Source organism: Aethalodelphis obliquidens, unplaced genomic scaffold (genome assembly GCF_003676395.1).
Source record: "Aethalodelphis obliquidens isolate GAN/ISIS:26980383/991018 unplaced genomic scaffold, ASM367639v1 scaffold17, whole genome shotgun sequence".
In the NCBI taxonomy this organism is placed as follows: domain Eukaryota; kingdom Metazoa; phylum Chordata; class Mammalia; order Artiodactyla; family Delphinidae; genus Aethalodelphis; species Aethalodelphis obliquidens.
In genome coordinates, this window is record NW_020837961.1 from 2346294 (window position 1) to 2367902 (window position 21609).

Consider the following 21609-nt stretch of genomic DNA (forward strand, 5'->3'; position numbering starts at 1 on the left):
TGTCCCTCCACACAAAAACCTGCACATAGATGTTCATAGGCGCTTTATTAAAAATTGCCAAACCTTGCACACAACCAAGATGTCCTTTCCTCACGTGAATGGATAAACTGTGGTACCTTCAGACAAAGGAATACTATTTAGTACTAAAAAGAAGTGAATTACTAAGCCATGGAATGACATGGAGGAACCTTAAATGCATATTACTTAGCAAAGGAAGCCAATGTGAAAGGGTCGGGAACTATTTTATTTGATGCTACAGCATGGTGTCTTGCGCAGGACCTTGCCCTCGGGAACTACCCCCCATATGAGTGAGCATGGGCTGTGCTTTCCTGTTTCCGCCCCTCCTCTTCCCCCAGTATCAGACCAGCCGTAATTCTAAGCCAGTGGTAACAATGCAAGAAAGTCTTGATTTTTAAAATGACTGGATGAAATATTTTTGAAAGAGAAGAGGGGAATTGAGCTCAACTGTAAAGTATGGGCAGACATTTCATAGAAAAAGAGGGATGGTGAGGACATTCCAGGTGGGAAACATGAGAAAAAGCAAAGAGCGGAGAATCCTGGCATCTTCTGGGGACACGGAAAAGAACATCCTTTAGGGGTGGAGGTTCTTGGAAAATAGTTGGCGTCAGGCTGGTGCGCAGGGTGAGGCTGCATACGGACGGTGGTGCCTGCCAGGCTGACAAGAAGGAAGGTCTGTGCAACGTGGGGAAACCGCTCTTTGCAGTGCCTTGGGTAAACCTCTCTCCCCTCCCTCCTCGCAGTTGCTCCCGGGAGCGGGCAGGATGTCGCATGCGCCCTGGGCTACTTCCCCTGCGGCAACACCACCAAATGCTTGCCTCAGCTGCTCCACTGTAATGGTGTGGACGACTGTGGAAACCAGGAGGACGAGGACAACTGTGGTGAGCGTGCCCCGAGTCACAGCTGCATGGGGGTCGGGTCACAGTAGCACCAGGGGACAGAGGACCAGGGTCAAGTTGCTGAGACCTCTCGGTACAGAGAGAAATGAGAAAATGAAGTTGAAATACAAAATATATGGCGCTTGAGGAGACCTTACATTTACTTTACTAGCTTAACATATCCATTCTTACAAAGAAGATGCGGTTTTATACGTATATATGTTTGTGTGTGTATTCATAATACATACACAGTGGAATACTACTCAGCTGTAAGAAACAGTGAAATGATGCCATTTGCGGCAACATAGATGGACCTAGAGATGATCGCACTAAGTGAAGTAAGTCAGACAGAGACAAATATCATATGATATCACCTGTATGTGGATTCTAAAATATGACACAAATGACCTATTTACAAAACAGAAACAGAATCACAGGCATAGAAAACAAACTTATGGTTACCGAAGGGAAAAGGGTTGTAGGAGGGATAAATTAGGAGTTTGAGATTAACACATACACACCACTATATAGATAAACAACAAGGACCTAGGTATAGCACAGGGAATATATTCTTTTTTTTAATTAATTTTTATTGGAGTATAGTTGCTTTACAATGTTGTGTTAGTTTCTGCTGTACAGAAAAGTGAATCAGGTGTACATATACATGTATCCACTCTTTTTTAGATTCTTTTCCCATATAGGCCATTACAGTGTATTGAGTAGAGTTCAGCACAGGGAATGTATTCTTTATCTTGTAATAAACTATAATGGAAAAGAATCTGTAAAAGAAAATATACATATGTACAACTGAATCACGTTGCTGTACACTGGAAATTAACACAACATTGTAAATCAACTATACTTCCATTTTTTTTAAAAAAATCCATTCTTTCCTGTGTATTAGCTCAGATTCTGTGGGGCAGCAATCCCAGCTGGGCTCAGCTGAGATCAGCTACACGGTCTTCCTGCCTCTGCTGCGCTTTCTCGATGCCTCTGCAGGCCTCTGTGGGTTGGCTCTGTCCCCGTGCCTGCAACCTGGGCTGAGACAGCTGGGGACACTGGCCCTTCTGCCACATCCCTCCCAAAGCACGTCACAAGGCCAGCCCTGTTCCAGTAGGGGAAATGGAGCCCTCCTCCTGCAGAGAGCAGCTCAAAGTTAAGTGCAAGGACCTCAGACAGAGGGAGGGCAGGCTGCAGCCACGCTTGACACAGTTGGTATTACATTTGCTTTTCCCACAGACATTAATATTAACTCACAGTGACTCAAAGAGTCCCACCTGCATGACCTTAGGAAGGTCTGTCTTTTAATTTAAATATTTCCAGGAGCAACCACGATTTGTCTGTTTATTTATCTTATTGAAACAGCAGCCGATATTTGAAGAAGTGATATTTTTCTACACTCTTGATTTTGTAGTTATGTGTGTATGCAGGGGTGTGTGTGTGTATGTGTCCTCTTGATTCAGGGATAGTTATTCAGGAGGGGGGTAAGCTTTCCCCCACCTCCTGAAAATGTAACTGTAGTTTATTTGGGGGCGAGATAAATTATGCAGATTTCTATTTGGTCCTGAAAGATGTTCGTTACTCTGAATCCTGGTGAATTTTAATAGAGAGAATATAACACTAGGAAAGACAGTCAGGTCTCTTTCTTCCAACTTAGAATTGAATTCTGATGACAAGCATGGGCATGACTCTTGTGGAAACAGTACTTAATGGGAAGCAAAATCAGGTTGGAGATGCATCCTCCGTAACTGTTTCTTCTTTCCCTCCCCTTCCTGCAGTGTTTTCCACTCTCTGCAGGTCTGTGAACAGCCTCTCCCTCTCTGTCCTGTCAGTCATTTCCATGTGTCTCCCCTTCTATTCCTCCTCTCTAGCTGCCCACCCGCATTCCTTCCTTTACTCTCTCAACTCCCCTTCTTATTTTCATCCTTCTCTTGTCCTCCATTCTTTTTCAAATCAAATCCACCTCAGTATTCACAAATTAGATTTTAATGATTATTTAGCTCACTCCATTAAGTTTATAAGCTGCTCATTATACAGATTTTAACACCTTTACTTCCAAAGAAAAAAATCCAAGGAGTTGCTTTTAATTTCCAAGTAGCTGTAAAAACATTCCTGCCACGCCTACCCCACCCTTGGGCTGAGTTGCCCAGAAGGGTGGTTTTTATCTTATGGTCAGTGGACTCTGAGAATCAAGAAAATCTTCAGGCATAGTGCGGGGTCTGTAAATCCCCTGAAAACTATGAAATGTTGTGCATTTGTGTACACGTGCATTTTCAACAAGAAAAGTGTTCGTAACTCAACAGCTCTGCAAAACGTTTAGAGTTTTTAAAAGGCAAAAAGCTTCCTTATTCCTGTCATTGGCTAAAACAGAAATCTAGAAAAACAATTTCATCCAAGCTGGAATCAGTTTCTCCCAACTAGCACCCTAAATCTGTCCATATAAAATCAGTAGTTGTGAGTAGTTTACGACAGTAATCGCAACAGCAACAACGTTCCCTTACCTTCTTTGATTTCTTTTTCTTTTTTTTTTTGACAAGGAACTAATATTTATTAAGCACTTAATGTATACTAAATACCAACATTATACTTTAAATTTTTTAAATTTTATTATGGTAAGGACACTTAACATGAGATCTAGCCTTTTAAATTTTGAAGCAATTTTTAAGTCGGCCTTACTGTTTTTGTTTTTTTTTAACATCTGTATTGGAGTATAATTGCTTTACAATGGTGTGTTAGTTTCTGCTGTATAACAAAGTGAATCAGCTATACATACGCATATATCCCCATATCCTCTCCCTCTTGTGTCTCCCTCCCACCCTCCCTATCCCACCCCTGTAGGTGGGCACAAAGCACCGAGCTGATCTCCCTGTGATTTCTTTTTAAAATAGAAACAAAGTTGTAGCAAGATTCCTCAACCAGGCATCAGAAGGCTCAGGCTCAGATCCTGGAAGTGCCTCTTTCTGTCTGTTGGTACTTCAGCAAATCATTTCTTTGTGCTAAGTCCCGTTCCTTACTGTGAAATTGGAGTAATAAATTTATTGTGAAGGTTAAGTGAGTTACAGGGGTAGAAATGCTTGTCCTGTAACGGGCACGCAGTAAATCTGGGCAGACCAGATTCCTGACTACCATACTTAGCCGTTACTCTGGAATTCACCTCTTTGAAATTCTATCCGAGGAACATTTACATTTGATTGGACTCCAAACCAGGGAAGTACTGGTTTGTAGGTGTGAAGGGAAGTATGAAGCAAGTTGAGGCAAGGTGGTGGAAGCAATCTGTCCCCAAGATCTTGCTAATATATCATCTTAGGGATCTCGGACATGAGCAGGGAATGGTGTATACTACTAACTTTTATGAAAAAGAAATATTCAGAGCATGGATCAAATAACTTAAGTTCTAGCTACATGTGCGTATAAATACCTTAAATATTAGCATGTGAAAATAAACAGCATTTGTTTAATCAACTATTACTAATTATTAAAAATACAGGGGACATTTGGAAAGCAATTAATATTTTAAAAACGAAAAAGAGTATGCTCTTTTAAAATCTTTGTTATTCACCATTGTCGACATTTAAAAATCCCCACGTCCAATTTTGGAAATATGGGGAAAATCATAATCCACTCTTATGAAGACATGCCTTTGTAACAAATATTATGGTAAACTGTTCCTGGTCTTCTTATGCCAGGATCACACAACTCTCCTGAAATTCACCTAGACCAGCAGATCCCCAAATGTAGTTCAGGACCAAACCCATCAGTGGCATCTAGGAAATTGTTAGAAATGCAGGTTCTCAGGCTCCATCCCAGCCCTATGGACTCAGAAACTCTGCCACTGGCCCTGCAGTTTCTATAAGCTCTTTGTGTCATTCAGATGCACAGCAGACTTTGAGAACCACTGACCTAAACCCAAGTGCGCAGGAAGTAAGGGATGCACGCGAAATAGTAGCCACAGCAGAACTAAACTTAAATCAAGACTTCAGTATGGCATGCAAGCATTCTAACTTGCTACCAAACTCCATTATTACAATTATTATCAATTTTTTTGTTTCTATAAGAAAAATTGACACTCTACTAGTGGCAGTCATCTGGAAATTCCAAAAAATTGAACTACGCTCAAAACCTCAAAGGTAGCCAGTTGAGATGCGCTGCTATTCATGCATGAAAGGGTTGGAACTTCCCAAGAGGAATGTCAGAATTTCACACCATTTTTACAGTCCAGGTCATAAAAATTATGAGATGTAGTTATTCCTTCCTGCTTCTCATTACTTTAATTTCCTTCACTAGCTGTGGTTTTTTCCTTCATTTTATAGTATCTGGATAATTTATGCTCCCCCAGCTGTTCATTTTTAAGACATCCATATTTAAATTTGGTCTAAAATGACCAAGTCAGAAAGTTGGTCCTTTTCAGAATATGTCAACCTCATGCATATTTGAATAAGCAGCATTAAATATATTTGCAATCACATAAAATACAATATCTTAGATATAAAAGGAAAACCCACAGCTAAAAATCACTTTCAGAGTGATCATTTACAGCTTAGTATATTGTCAAATAAAAAATCTTTTTCTAATGGAAGGGGGGACTTTTTTCTTGGTTAGACCTTTTAAAAGATACATCCTAAAAAAAGTAGCTCCAAAAAGCTCTCCCTTATTCCCTTAAGCTACTTAACTTTGACACCAATAGTAATTATTAAAGTGGAGAAAAAAGTCAAACGGAAATAGTGGTAATAAAATTTAAGGAAGTCACTTAAAAAAAAATGAAACACCATCAAGTAAGTTAAACTGCCTCCCCATGGATTGAACTGTAATATAAATGAATTATATTTAGAAAGAACTGTTACTTTTGTATTATCACAGACATCTTAAACAAGTAGTCTAATTTGACTATAATTTTCCAGTTCTCTTAGAAAACCCATAGAAAACAAAAGAATACAAAATATTTTTTAAAAGTAAAATATCTCAGTACAAAAAGCATAAGGTATCAAATCACTGAACATTTTTTATGGACACAATGCAAGGAAAAGTTTAAATCAAGTTTCTGGTATAAAATGATTAAAGTTTTCAGTTGCATTCACAAGGATCCCTTCTTTCTAAAATATCTGGGCAATACAGAATTTATATCTATATGTCTACTAGGCAGTTACTCTGGAGTTCACATCTTTTTCATTGTATCCCAGGAACTGTTTACATTTGACTGAACTCCAAACCAGGGAAGTCCTGGTCAAAACTGATTGCACCGTTTTTATAACTTTGATCTTTACTGATAAACTCCAATATGGAAATGTACAAATTTTTCCCGAATTATGCCATTTGATATAACTCCCATATGTTTCTGCCATATATTACTAACCCATTTATTGATCTCCGCAGAACTATCACAGATGCAATCAGAAAAGAGGCCAAAAAAGAAATCTTTGAGTGATTACAGTAGTGTTTAGTGTGACAATGACGAACCAAAAAAGGAGGGACCATTCAGTGTTTCAGCTAAAACTCTTAGATACTTGGGAGAATATGTCTGGGTAAATACCAAGGGAACCTGATTACAAAAAGGTGTGAGACTCTCATTCAGGAATTATCTTTGTCAATTTCAAACTGAGTGCCAACTTGGTAGTAAAAGTGAAATATTAAAATAGCATCAGAGGGGTGGGGCTCCGTCCCTGCGTCTGACACCCTCACATCTTACTTCTCTCGGCCTTCATTCTCTAATCTTGGAAAACGGAGATCAGCAACATTATAATGAATGTGCTTTGCGATCTCATGACGGTCTATAGTATGCGTTAAATAGAATTTTGGCCGGGAAAGTGGAATCTTATAACCTGAAGCACTTTAAAAATAGCAAAGGATTGAAGACCTTCAAGATGGCAGAAGAGTAAGATGCGGAGATCACGTTCCTCCCCACAGATACACCAGAAAGACATCTACACGTGGAACAACCCCTACAGAACACCTACTGAACGCTGGCAGAAGACCTCAGACCTCCCAAAAGGCAAGAAACTCCCCACATACCTGTGTACGGCAAAAGAATAAAGAATAAACAGAGACAAAAGGATAGGGACGGGACCTGCATCTCTGGGAGGGAGCTGTGAAGAAGGAAAGGTCTCCACACACTAGGAAGCCCCTTCGCGGGCGGAGACTCCGGGTGGCGGAGGCGGGGAGCTTCGGAGCCACGGAGGAGAGCACAGCAACAGGGGTGCGGAGGGCAAAGCGGAGAGATTCCCGCAGAGAGGATCAGGGCCGACCAGCACTCACCAGCCCGAGAGGCTTGTCTGCTCACCCGCCGGGGCGGGCGGGGCTGGGAGCTGAGGCTCCGGCTTCGGTCGGAGCGCCGGGAGAGGACTGGGGTTGGTGGCGTGAACACAGCCTGCAGGGGGTTAGTGCACCACGGCTAGGCGGGAGGGAGTCCGGGAAAGAGTCTGCACCTGCCGAAGAGGCAAGAGACTTTCTCTTACCTCTTTGTTTCCTGGTGCGCGAGGAGAGGGGATTCAGAGCGCTGCTTAAAGGAGCTCCAGAGACGGGCGCGAGCTGCGGCCACGGCGCGCCTCATGCTGGTGCAACGTCACGCCGGCCGGCGCCTCACGCTGGCGCAACGTCACGCCGGCCGGCGCCTCACGCTGCTGCAACGTCACGCCGGCCGGCGCCTCACGCTGGCGCAACGTCACGCCGGCCGGCGCCTCACGCTGGTACAACGTCACGCCGCCTCTGCCGCCGCAGGCCCGCCCCGCACTCCGTGCCCCTCCCTCCCCCCCGGCCTGAGTGAGCCAGAGCCCCCGAATCAGCGGCTCCATTAACCGCGTCCTGTGTGAGCGAAGAACAGACGCCCTCAGGCGACCTACACGCAGAGGCGGGGCCGAATCCAAAGCTGAGCCCCGGGAGCTGTGCGAACAAAGAAGAGAAAGGGAAATCTCTCCCAGCAGCCTCAGAAGCAGCAGATTAAAGCTCCACGATCAACTCGAGGTACCTGCATCTGTGGAATACATGAATAGACAACGAATCATCCCAAATTGAAGAGGTGGACTTTGGGAGCAGCTATATGTTTTTCCTTTTTCTCTTTTTGTGTGGGTGTATGTGTATGCTTCTGTGTGTCATTTGTCTGTAAAGCATTGATTTTACAATTTGTCCTAGGGTTCTGTCCGTCCGTTGTTTCTCTTTTTTTTTTAGTGTAGTTTTAGGAATTGTTATCATTGGTGGATATGTTTTTGGGTTTGGATGCTCTCTTCTTTCTTTTTTTAAATTACTTTTTAATTTTTTAATAGTTATTTTTTATTTTAATAACTTTATTTTATGTTATTTTATTCTTTCTTTCTTTCTTTTTTCCTCCCTTTTCTTCTGAGCTGAGTGGCCAAAAGGGTCTTGGTGCTCCGGCCAGTTGTCAGGCCTGTGCCTCTGAGGTGGGAGAGCCGAGTTCAGGACACTGGCCCACAAGAGACCTTCCAGCTCCACGTAATATCAAATGGCAAAAGCTCTCCCAGAGATCTCCCTCTCAATGCTAAGACCCAGCTCCATTCAACGACCAGCAAGCTACAGTGCAGGACACCCTATGCCAAACAACTAGCAAGACAGGAACACAACCCCACCCATTAGCAGACAGGCTGCCTAAAATCATAAAAAGGTCACAGACACCCCAAAACACACCACCAGACGTGGACCTGCCCAACCAGAAAAACAAGATCCATGCTCATCTACCAGAACAAAGGGACTAGTCCCATCCACCAGGAAGCCTACACAACCCACTGAACCAACCTTAGCCATTGGGGGCAGATGCCAAAAACAACAGCAACTACTAACCTGCAGCCTGTGAAAAGGAGACCCCAAACACAGTAAGTTAAGCAAAATGAGAAGACAGAGAAACACACAGCAGATGAAGCAGCAAGGTAAAAACCCACCAGACCAAACAAATGAAGAGGAAATAGGCAGTCTACCTGAAATAGAATTCAGAACAATGACAGTAAAGATGATCAAAAATCTTGGAAATAGAATGGAGAAAATACAAGAAATGTTTAACAAGGAGAACTAAACAGCAAACAAACAATGATGTATAAATTAAAAATTCTCTAGAAAAAATCAGTAGCAGAATAACTGAGGCAGAGGATAAGTGACCTGGAAGATAAAATAGTGGAAATAACTACTGCAGAGCAGAATAAGGATAAAAGAATGAAGAGAATTGAGAACAGTCTCAGAGAGTTCTGGGACAACATTAAACCCACCAACGTTCGAATTATAGGGGTCCCAGATGAAAAAGAGAAAAAGAAAATCACCAAGAAAATATTTGAAGAGATTATAGTTGAAAAAAAGGAGATAGTTAATCAAGTGCAGGAAGTGTAGCGAGTCCCATACAGGATAAATCCACGGAGAAACACACCAAGACACATATTAATCAAACTACCAAAAATTAAATACAAAGAACAAATATTAAAAGCAGCAAGGGAAAAACAGCAAATAACATGCAAGGGAATCCCCATAAGGTTAACAGCTGATCTTTCAGCAGAAACTCTGCAAGCCAGAAGAGAGTGGCAGAACATACTTAAAGTGATGAAAGGGAAAAACCTAGAACTAAGATTACTCTACCCAGCAAGGATCTCATTCAGATTCAACAGAGATATTAAAATCTTTACAGGCAAGCAAAAGCTAAGAGAATTCAGCACCACCAAACCAGCTTTACAACAGATGCTAAAGGAACTTCTCTAGGCAGGAAAGAAAAGAAAAGGAAAAGACCTACAAAAACCAACCCAAACAATTAAGAAAATGGTAATAGGAACATGCATATCGATAACTACCTTAAATGTAACTGGATTAAATCCTCCAACCAAAAGACATAGACTGACTGAATGGATAAAAAAACAAGACCCGTACATATGCTGTCTACAAGAGGCCCACTTCAGACCTAGGGACACATACAGACTGAAAGTGAGGGGATGGAAAAAGATATTCCATGCAAATGGAAATCAATAGAAAGCTGGAGTAGCAATTCTCATATCAGACAAAATTGACCTTAAAATAAAGACTACTACAAGACACAAAGAGGGACACTACATAATGATCAAGGGATCAATCCAAGAAGAAGATATAACAATTGTAAATATTTAGGCACCCAACATAGGAGCACCTCAATGCATAAGACAAATGCCAACAGCCATAAAAGGGGAAATCAACAGTAACACAATCATAGTAGGGGACTTTAATACCTCACTTTCAACAATGGACAGATCATCCAAAATGAAAATAAATAAGGAAACACCAGCTTTAAATGATACATTAAACAAGATGGACTTAATTGATATTTATAGGACATTCCATCCAAAAATAACAGAATACATTTTCTTCTCAAGTGCTCATGGAACATTCTGCAGGATAGATCATATCTTGGGTCACAAATCAAGCCTTGGTAAATTTAAGAAAATTGAAATCGTATCAAGTATCATTTCTGACCACAACGTTATGAGACTAGATATCAATTACAGGAAAAAAATCTGTAAAAATACAAATTCATGGAAGCTAAACAATACACTCTTTAATGACCAAGAGATCACTGAAGAAATCAAAGAGGAAGTCAAAAAGTACCAAGAAACAAATGACAATGAAAACAAGGTACCGAAAACCTATGGGATGCAGCAAAAGCAGTTCCAAGAGGGAAGTTTATAGCAATACAATCCTATCTCAGGAACCAGGAAACATCTCAAATAAACAACCTAACCTTAAACCTAAAGCAATTAGAGAAAGAAGAACAACAACAACAACAAAAAAAAACCCAAAGGAAGCAAAAGGAAAGAAATCATAAAGATCAGATGACAAATAAATGAAAAAGAAATGAAGAAAACAATAGCGGAGATCAATAAAACTAAAAGCTGATTCTTTGAGAAAATAAACAAAATTGATAAACCATTAGCCAGACTTCTCAAAAAACAAAAAAAGGGAGAAGACTCAAATCAATAGAATTAGAAATGAAAAATGAGAAGTAACAACTGGTACTACATAACTACAAGCAAGTGTATGCCAATAAACTGGACAACCTGGAAGAAATGGACAAATTCTTAGAAATGCACAACCTTCCGAGACCGAACCAGGAAGAAATAGAAAATATGAACAGACCGATCACAAGCACTGAAATTGAGTCTGTGATTAAAAATCTTCCAACAAACAAAAGCCCAGGACCAGATGCCTTCAGAGGCGAATTCTGTCAAACATTTAGAGAAGAGCTAGCAGCTATGCTTCTCAAACTCTTCCAAAATATAGCAGAGGGAGGAACACTCCCAAACTCATTCTACGAGGCCACCATCACCTTGACACCAAAACCAGATGAAGATGTCACAAAGAAAGAAAACTACAGGCCAATATCACTTATGAACATAGATGTAAAAATCCTGAACAAAATACTAGCAAACAGAATGCAGCAGCACATGAAAAGGATCATACACCATGATCAAGTGGGGTTTATCCTAGGAATGCAAGGATTCTTTGGTATACGCTAATCAATCAATGTGATACACCATATTAACAAATTGAAGGAGAAAAACCATATGATCATCTCAGTAGTTGCAGAAAAAGCTTTCGACAAAATTCAACATCCACTTATGATAAAAGCCCTCCAAAAAGTAGGCATAGAGGGAACTTACCTCAACATAACACAGGCCATATATTACAAACCCACAGCCAACATCATTCTCAATGGTGAAAAACTGAAAACATTTCCACTAAGATCAGGAACAAGACAAGGTTGCACACTCTTACCACTATTATTCAACATAGTTTTGGAAGTTTTAGCCACAACAATCAGAGACAAAAAAGAAAGAAAAGGAATCCAAACTGGAAAAGAAGAACTAAAGCTGCCACTGTTTGCAGATGACATGATACTATACATAGAGAATCCTAAAGATGCTACCAGAAAACTACTAGAGCTAATCCATGAATTTGGTAAAGTAGCAGGATACAAAATTAATGCACAGGAATCTCTTGCATTCCTACACACTAATGATGGAAAATCTGAAAGAGAAATTAAGTAAACACTCCCATTTACCATTGCAACAAAAATAATAAAATACCTAGGAATAAGCCTACCTAAGGAGACAAAAGACTTGTATGCAGAAAACTATAAGACACTGATGAAAGAAATTAAAGACAATACAAACAGATGGAGAGATATACCATGTTCTTGGATTGGAAGAATCAACATTGTGAAAATGACTATACTATCCAAAGCAATCTACAGATTCAATGCAATCCCTATCAAACTACCAATGGCATTTTTCACAGAACTAGAACAAAAAATTTCACAATTTGTATGGAAACACAAAAGACCCCGAATAGCCAAAGCAATCTTGAGAAAGAAAAACGCAGCTGGAGGAATCAGACTCCCTGACTTCAGACTATACTACAAAGCTACAGTAATCAAGACAGTATGGTACTGGCACAAAAACAGAAATATAGATCAATGGAACAGGATAGAAAGCCCAAGGTAAACCCACACACATATGGTCACCTTATCTTTGATAAAGGAGGCAAGAGTATACAATGGAGGAAAGACAGGCTCTTCAAAAAGTGGTGCTGGGAAACCTGAATGGCCACATGTAAAATAATGATATTAGAATGCTCCCTAACACCATACACAAAAATAAACTCAAAATGGATTAGAGACCTAAATTTAAGGGCAGACACTATAAAACTCTTAGAGGAAAACATAGGCAGAACACTCTATGACATAAATCACAGCAAGATCCTTTTTGACCCACCTCCTAGAGAAATGGAAACAAAAATAAACAAATGGGACCTAAGGAAACTTAAAAGCTTTTGCACAGCAAAGGAAACCATAAACAAGATGAAAAGACAACCCTCAGAATGGGAGAAAATATTTGTCAACGAATCAATGGACAAAGGATTTATCTCCAGAATTTACAAGCAGCTCATGCAGCTCAATATCCAAAAGACAAACAACCCAATCCAAAATGGGCAGAAGACCTAAATAGACATTTCTCCAAAGAAGATATACAGATTGCCAACAAACACACAAAAGGATGCTCAACATCACTACTCATTAGAGAAATGCAAATCAGAACTACAATGAGGTATCACCTCACTCCAGTTAGAACGGCCATCATCAAAAATCTACAAGCAATAAATGCTGGAGAGGGTGTGGAGAAAAGGGAACCCTCTTGCACTGTTGGTGGGAATGTAAATTGATACAGCCACTATGGAGAACAGTAGGGAGGTTCCTTAAAATACTAAAAATAGAACTACGACCCAGCAATCCCACTACTGGGCATATACCCTGAGAAAACCATAATTCAAAAAGAACCATGTCCACAATGTTCACTGAAGAACTATTTACAATAGCCAGGACATGGAAGCAACCTAAGTGTCCATCGATGAACGGATAAAGAAGATGTGGCACATCTATACAATGGAATATTACTCAGCCTTAAAAAGAAATGAAATTGAGTTATTTGTAGTGAGGTGGATGGACCTAGAGTCTGTCATACAGAGTGAAGTAAGTCAGAAAGAGAAAAACAAGTGCCATATGCTAACACATATATATGGAATCTAAAAAAAAAAAAAAAAAAAGGGTTCTGAAGAACCTAGGGGCAGGACAGGAATAAAGACGCAGACGTAGAGAATGGACTTGAGGACACAGGGAAGGGGAAGGGTAAGCTGGGACGAAGTGAGATAGTGGCGTTGACATATATACACTCCCAAATGTAAAATAGATAGCTAGTGGGAAGCAGCCGCATAGCACAGGGAAATCAGCTCGGTGCTTTGTGACCACCTAGAGAGGTGGGGTTTGTAGGGTGGGAGGGAGATGCAAGAGGGAGGAGATATGGTGATATATGTATATGTATTTAAAAAATAAAATAAAGTACCATCAAATTCTCAAATGCTATGAAATTTGTTGATTACATCCAGGCTTTTATTTTAAGGGAACTCTTTGAGTTTCCAGATTAGAATTTGCTAGCACTCCTTCTGTATTATAAACAAATGGCCGTGCAGAAAAAGGCTCCCCATCACTGTCATGCTAACCTATCCTCATCCCAGTTGGAGGCAGGTTGAATCACTCCACCATGAAGACCCAAGTTCAGATGCTCGCCTCGGCAGCCTCTGAACATCACCCTGCTCTGCACTTTAACATCCTTGTCTACAGGAAAAGGATGAAGACATTGGTTCCTCTGTTTCCATATTTGTATTCCTTTGATCCACAGGGAAAACGGAAGCTTCCTCTAATACATTTTGGGTGATGCAGTAAGTTAGAATCTGCTAAAAATGTATGTCCACCCAGAACCTCAGAATGTGACCTTATGTGGAAATAGGGTCTTTGCAAATATAATGAAGGTGAGGAGTTTCTGATTTCCCCCTGGTTCAGCCCAGGCAGACCTTTCCCCTCTCCCTTTCTGGTCCAAGTCTCTTGTCTGGTCTGGGAACAGCAGAGCCCAGCTCTTCTTTATTTGTTTTTCCACATCTATTGTCAGTGCTCAAACCTGGGCCTTTGACAATCAAATACTAAGAATTTGATTCTTTTGTTATCTGCAGACATCTGTGTCATTCCTTTTCCGAGGCAATGAAAGTGGAAAATTCTAGCCTCTTGCTATAGGAAAAGGGCAGAGTGCAAGGAATTCAAGGGAAAGGAAACTTTATTAATAACCCCGATTATTTGCCTGTCACTAATCTATGAGAATTAGACAAACAGTATTTATTTATGGGTATGATGGTGATGATACATATCTTTTAATAGGATTATAAGAATGTTTGAAGTGTATTCAAGGATCCTTTTAATTTTTAATTGGGCCTGCATTTAAAATTCTGGAACGCTAAATATCCTTTCATTTCCTTTTACACAGCTGTCAGGATGATGGCAATGCCAGGCAGTTTGATGTAGAACTTCCCTGTTTTCATCTTAGAATATTCCATTAAAGTTGGTAGTTTGTCTTTTTTAAGGTCAAAAAGACAGGAGGGAAAGTGACACAAGTCATAAATATGTGTATTGATACACGACTATGCATTGTATGTTCAAAAATGACTGGTTTTCTATTTATTATTCTCAAAATAGAGTAGAAAAAATGCATGTAGCTGAACCCCTGGCTTTTCTATAAATACAAACCTCGTTTTAACTTCAAATATGTTTATCCAACAATGTTTCAATGGTGTTTGAGTTAACTCCACAGACTTTCAGCTCAGAACGCTGCCTATGAGATAGGACACAAAAGACAGTTTCTGTAGTGGCTTCAATTTCTTTTAAAAAATCCCCAGGATAATGTCACAGCCTTAATTTCTTCAGAGTTGCCTCTAAAGGTACTAGAAATAGAGTCACAGATGTAGAAAACAAACTTATGGTTACCAAGTGGGAAAGGCAGGGAGGGATAAATTGGGAGATTGGGATTGACATATACACACTACTATATACAAAATAGATAATCAACAAGGACCTACTGTATAGCACAGGGAACTCTACTCAATACTCTGTAATGACCTATATGGAAAAGAATCTTAAAAAGAGTGGATATATGTATATGTATAACTGAATCACTTTGCTGCACAGCAGAAACTAACACAACATTGTAAATCAACTATCATCCAATAAAAATTAATTTAAAAAATAAAATAAAAAATAAAAGTACCCAGAAAGAGGCATATGTGTTCCGTTAGCAAACAGCTATTGTCATTCAAATTCAAGGAGATCTCACACTACTGGTCTGATGAATTGGTCTGTCTGACCAGGCGACACCTCAAGGTCTATTTTAATGGCCCAGGACACCTCTACTCTGGCGATCATTAATTTCTGAGAAAGAGATGTTCCACTGTGTCCCAAGAATGGGCGCTGAGAATTGAGGAAATATCTGAGAATCAGGGATGCTCTGCTTGGCATAAATCCACACTTTATAAATTAACCACATTGTAGCCAATAGGATTTATGCCTTCAGTTTCATGAAAGTGTAGAGTATTTAACACACAGCATCATGGCACCCTTCTTTGTCCTGGCTTCCTCTCTGACAGAGGCATGAGTCCCTCGACTTTGAATACTCAAAATCCAAACATGAAAGGAGTCCAGGAATGGCCCCTGCAAACCTACAGGACTGTTTGGGAACCGTGCTCTGGCACGGCTGGCTGGTGAGAGGTGCAGAGTCCGGAGCTCCACCCCCAGAAACATTGATCTAGTAGGTAAGAATGGGGCCCAGAAATCTGCATTTTAACACAGTGGGTGAGTAGCACACCTGTTAAAGTTTTGAAATGATTCACTTCCCAACGCAGACAATTTTATTACCAAATTCAGAACCCCTTGAAAGTGATTAATTAGAGTGATTAATTCAAACGTTAGCAGGCATCAGATCAGCTGGAGGGCTTGTTAAAATGCAGAATGCTGGACCCATCTACAGAGTTTCTAATTGAAAGCTCCTGGAATGGAGCCCAAGAATTTGCTTTTCTGTGAAGCTCCCAAGTGGTACTGATGCTACTTGTCCCAGATCTGCACTTTGAAAACCGCTCATCTAGACTTTTATTTTTAACTTTTTATTTTATATTGGAGTATAGCCAATTAACAATGTTGTAATAGTTTCACAACAAAGCGACCCAGCCATACATATACGTGTATCCATTCTCCCCCAAACTCCCCTCCCATCCAGGCTGCCACATCACATTGAGTAGAGTTCCCTGTGCTGTACAGTAGGTCCTTGTTGGTTACCCATTTTAAATATAGTAGTGTATACACGTCAATCCCAAACTCCCTCCCCTCCACCCGTCTCCCCTGGTAACCGTAAGTTCGTTCTCTAAGTCTGTGAGTCTTCTTGTGCAAATACAGAAGCAAACAGTTCCCAACATGTATTAAAAGATGGCATATAAAAGGGTTAAACAAAATTAAAGCTGTTTCTTTAAGGCTGATTTCTCCTTTCATCGTACTAGCCTGCATTAGTAATTCCAGGTGGGGATACACTTCCAAGTGGGGATATATGGGGACACAGGAAATGCTCAGCATTTCCCAAGCATATTTAACCACAGAGCTCTCTTCTCAAGAAGAATCCTGGGAAGCAACTTGAGGAAAGCCTAATATAGCACCGTCACAGCCATGCAGTGCCTTCAAGAAACTTGGAGCTTTCCCATTCCCATCCAGACGTCAACCCTTGACACGCCACACACCCACCCCCGGCGCCAATGCCGGGGAATGTGAGAGCATGGAGAAGAGAGATGCATTCTCCAGAATTCAGATTGGTGTGTCTAACGCACTTTTCCATAAAATAAATTGTAACTAATACTAGATGCAAATGAAATAATGATTTACTATTTTATATACTTTACGAGAGCTAGTAAAAGTCATGTTTTAGCTATATTAAAAGTACCTTAGAAGTCACTGAGGCAATAAAAATACATAAGCTAAGAAGATTAATTCCTATCGTACTCTCATAAGGAGATAAAATACATATATAAATAGGCACAGTATGAAGCAGATTATAATAAGTGTAACAAGATATATGAGCAAAGTGCCCTTAAATTACGGACCACTTGCATTCCTCTTGTTAACAGCAACGTTACTAAGGAAAAGAAATCTGATCCTTCTGATTGACAGGATTCTTCTGCTCAATCTAGCCGTCCTCCACTGCAACATGAGAAGGGCTCTAGTCAGAGAAAATCCCATAATGCAGTTCTTCCAAAACTTGTTGTAAGACTCCCCCAGGGCATTGATGGAATATATAGACCTCCAGACCCCATATTGGCCAAATAAATCAGAGTCTTCGGTAGAGGAACCTGGAAATCTGTGCTTTTGTTAAGTGCCCCAGTTCCCAAATTTTATTATAACATCAGGGAGACTGGGTTTTCTCTGAAGTGTCTTTGAGGACAGAGACCCATTCATTCATTCATTCATTGAATTAGCACATACTTATTCAGGCAGTACGCAAGACCAGATTTTTCTTGGTCTACGTCATTCATTCTTATTCAGAGCATCATTACATGTTTTTAGTTTTAAAGAAACCTATTTTTAGTAAATATATATACTTAATGCTGTTCATACAGCACTAGCAACACATACTAGGAACCACATCCCCTAACGCAATACCCTCTTGTACTGTGCTCTCTACTTTGTGATACCTCGAGAAAACTCAGAGAGTCAAATTTCAGCGGGATCACAAGGAAAGTATGAAAAAACATTCTGCCCACTGTCCCATACATCCTTGAAATATGAAGGGTATGGGATTTAAGATATAGAAACACATATTCCAAAAGCTGTTTTCTTAAAAATGCTAACTTTGCAATTTTGGCTACATCTTCTATGTTCTGTGTTCCTGCTTTCTGGTGAGAGGAAGTAATGGGTGGGAAGAAGAAAATGCTTTGGGAAGGCAGGCAAGAAGGTAAATGCTAATTGTAAAGAAGCTTGTTTGTTTGAAGATGCTGCTATTTAAAAAGAGATCTCCCCGCAAAACATATGCTCTCACTTGGAGAGCTATAAGCCGTCTTGTCCTGTTTCCTTCTGCATTCTCAAATTCCCCATCACCTCTCTTTCTCTTTTCCCTCTCTTTTCAACTCTGTGTGTGTGTGTGTGTGTGTGTGTGTGTGTGTGTGTGTGTGTGTTGAGGTACAGTGAGGTAGAAAAAGAGAGAAAATAATAAGATTGAGAAAGAGACAGAGAAGTAGCATAAATAACTACATCACTTGGATTTGTTGGACTAAAGTGTTGCAACTACACCAGGTATAGTGAACCCCTTTAGAACAGACGTTAAGCACTGCACCACCTATTAATGGTAAGAATGCAGCAAATTGCAACAGTTCACTTGAAAAGCTCAGTTAAATACAGGGCCTGCTGAAGAACAAGAGAGAAAGAAAAGCAATGTCTTCCGGCAGTCACCCAACCACTCTGTCTCATGAATGTCACAGCAGCAGTGAGACACCACCTGCGGACACAGGCCCAGCCCTGCGATGCAGCACCTCGCCTGAGTCCCATCGCTGTGTTCTGAGGTCCAGGAGGATGGGTCAGGACACGAAAGTGAGCATGGGCGCCCTCTCCCCCGCCCCCCAACCAGGCCCTGGCAGCCTGCGGGGTTGAGTCCTTCAGACCTTTCCACCCTCGCTCTGTAGATACACAAAAACTCGTCTGTAAAAATAATCAGTGCCTCAACATACCCAGAACCAAAAGACTTCTCTACCACATGTTTCATTTGTAACGTTTATAAATGTATAAAAATTCATAACATTAGTATGAAATTTAATTTATTTTTAAATTTTTTTTACAAATGATTCACAATACTTCCATTGATCCATGGATAATAATAATAATGATAAGCTTAAATTCCAGTTAATAACTACTTCTGGTTGTTAAATAATTTTTTGTATAATTCACACAATGCTGATGTAAGAGCCTCAAGAATGGAAATGAAACAGGCAATAGAACAATAAATAGGTAACAGATAGTAACAGCTAAATATTTAAAGACAATGTCGTATAAAAGTTGGAATTTCTATAAGAGGAGTATAAACTGATTCAATCATCTTTGGACCTAGAAAAGAAAACATTAAAATAATGGTATTATTTTAATTCTTTGGTTATTTTTAATAATTCTGTTTCTTAGTCAAATCACTTAAAGTTCTCAGAATCAGTTTTTCCATCTGTAAGTAGAGTTCACAATAATGACGAAATGGAGTTACTAGGAGAGTTGACAAGTTAGTTTCGTCAAGTAAAGTAACTAGCAGGCGTCCAACAAAAAAGTAACCTGGTCAGACAGGGGAAGGGGCCCATTTATGCTGGGCAGGAAGGCTCAGTCGGATGAGGATTTAGGGTTTGCAAATTCAACTGAACACGTTCAAAAGTCCCATTACAATTCGCAGGGTCCCTCTCTTTCCAAATCAGTGTCCTAATGTGCACTTAAAAGACAGGACAAAATGTGAATTCAGCTTATGTTGTAACCTTAGCAACCCATTGGATCAGATTCTATCTGAGTCCTGAGGTCCCAAGAGATAAAAGATCATCTTAGGGTAGTCACGGCAGCTCCCTGGTTCTCTGAATTTTCTTGAGCTGATGACATCATACCCTGAGCTTGTCATTTTCTTTCCTTAATCTCTCTGGGGCCATCTCCATAGTCATCTCATTCCACAACCCTTGACATTTCTCATTTTCATTCTGATGAGTTACCATAGCATCCACTTTGCCAGAGTCTATCCTTCCAAGAGGCTCATAACCCAGGAAGCCAAGAGTGATCATTGAAGCAACTTTTTTTGGTTGCTGTGTGCCATAAACTATGAAAGTACCATTTTGTAATGGTGACCGGACTACCGTTATCTTCAAAACCATCCAGGTCAGATAAACAGCCCAACCTTACTATCCTTGAGATTCTGTTATCTGCAATTCCTTCTGGAAGGAGGAAAGAGAAACCACTCTAGATTTTTTTTTTTTTTGCTTTTGCTTAAGAAAAAAGAGATTTCATACAGAGAAGAATGTGTTTATACAATCATTATAAAGACAATAGAAGCAAGAGTCAGGGGTGGGGAAAACACCACCATAGTTGCAAGCATCTGCCCCATTACTACTGCTCATCAGCTCTTCACCCAGGGAGCTGGAACCTGAGACTGGCCACGATAACTGCCCCACCTCCGCTAGGTACCCACAAGACTGGTGTCTACAAACTTCCAGTCTCGCAGGAGTGAGTCCCTTCGGTAGAAGCTTTTCTATAAAAAGAACCTGAGCTGCTTGGGATCTGGACAACATAGATCTACGTTACCAGCTTCTGAAGAACAAGAAAGCATTCTAAACCGAAGATAGAATGCAGAGGGAGCAAACATGCACTAAATCCCACAGTCACAACAAGCTACCATCTCTATTTGCCTGAACAAGCCCATTCTCTCAGATTTCCTTCCCTTCCTCCTCTTTCTCTACCTAAGGTGCCACCTTCTTTACAATGTCAAGGGTCGGGGAGGCACCTTGACCTGGTTCCTGGGTGTTCAGAAGCTGAGATTTGCTGTTTCTGGGGTGCTTCTCTTGTCCACCCAGTTACTGGCACTCAGCTGGAGTCTCAGGCTGACATCTGCAGTTGGTAAATTTGAGGTCCGTCAGTCATCTCTGAGATATCATAATGATATCATTGAGATATAATAATATCTTTGAGATATCATTATACTACTTTGTTACTGGTGTTTATTTTGAAACCTTCTGTAATAAAGAAGTTTTAAAACTAATAAGTAATACTAAAGGGTGGAAACTGCTAAAAGTACAATGTTTAAGTAGTCTATCTTCTTTCCAGTTTGTTTTTAGCGGGACTTTAATAGGAAGTATACTCTTACCAGCATACATAGCACTTATGTTAGAATACCTTTCCTTCCCCAAATGTAATCTTCATGGAAGAGTTAATGAGCCATGGAAAAATAAGAAAATAACATGGAGATGGAGGAAAATTGTACAAATTATATTTAATCAGATATGAGCATATTCCAAAAAACTTAATTTCTCTGTTTTGAGCAGTTTGATAGATTGTAGGGACCATTCACCAATCCAGAGAATTTAGGAGGAATAGCAAGTTTATATGGAGACAGATAATGTGTTCCTTTTGGAGAATGTTGTGACGAGCTCCCAGATGACGTTCCTCTGTTTGTCAGTCACTCATTATTTTTGTAGTTAATTTTTATCGGAGTAGAGTTGATTTACAATGCTGTGTTAGTTTCTGCTGTACAGCAAAGTGAATCAGTTATACATATACCTGTATCCACTTTTTTTTAGATTCTATTCTCATATAGGTCATTCAATTATTTTAAAGAGAGGA

At 40.2% G+C, this 21609-nt stretch overlaps 1 protein-coding gene across 1 annotated transcript in view; it reads left to right on the forward strand.

The window, feature by feature from the left end:
- Positions 1–765: 765 nt before the first annotated feature.
- Positions 766–21609, forward strand: part of RXFP1 (relaxin family peptide receptor 1) — a 63091-nt gene continuing 42247 nt past the window's right edge. Inside the window, exon 1 of the mRNA XM_027116821.1 lies at positions 766–899. The gene's annotated coding sequence lies outside the window, so the exon portion shown is untranslated. The remainder of the gene's footprint in view (positions 900–21609) is intronic.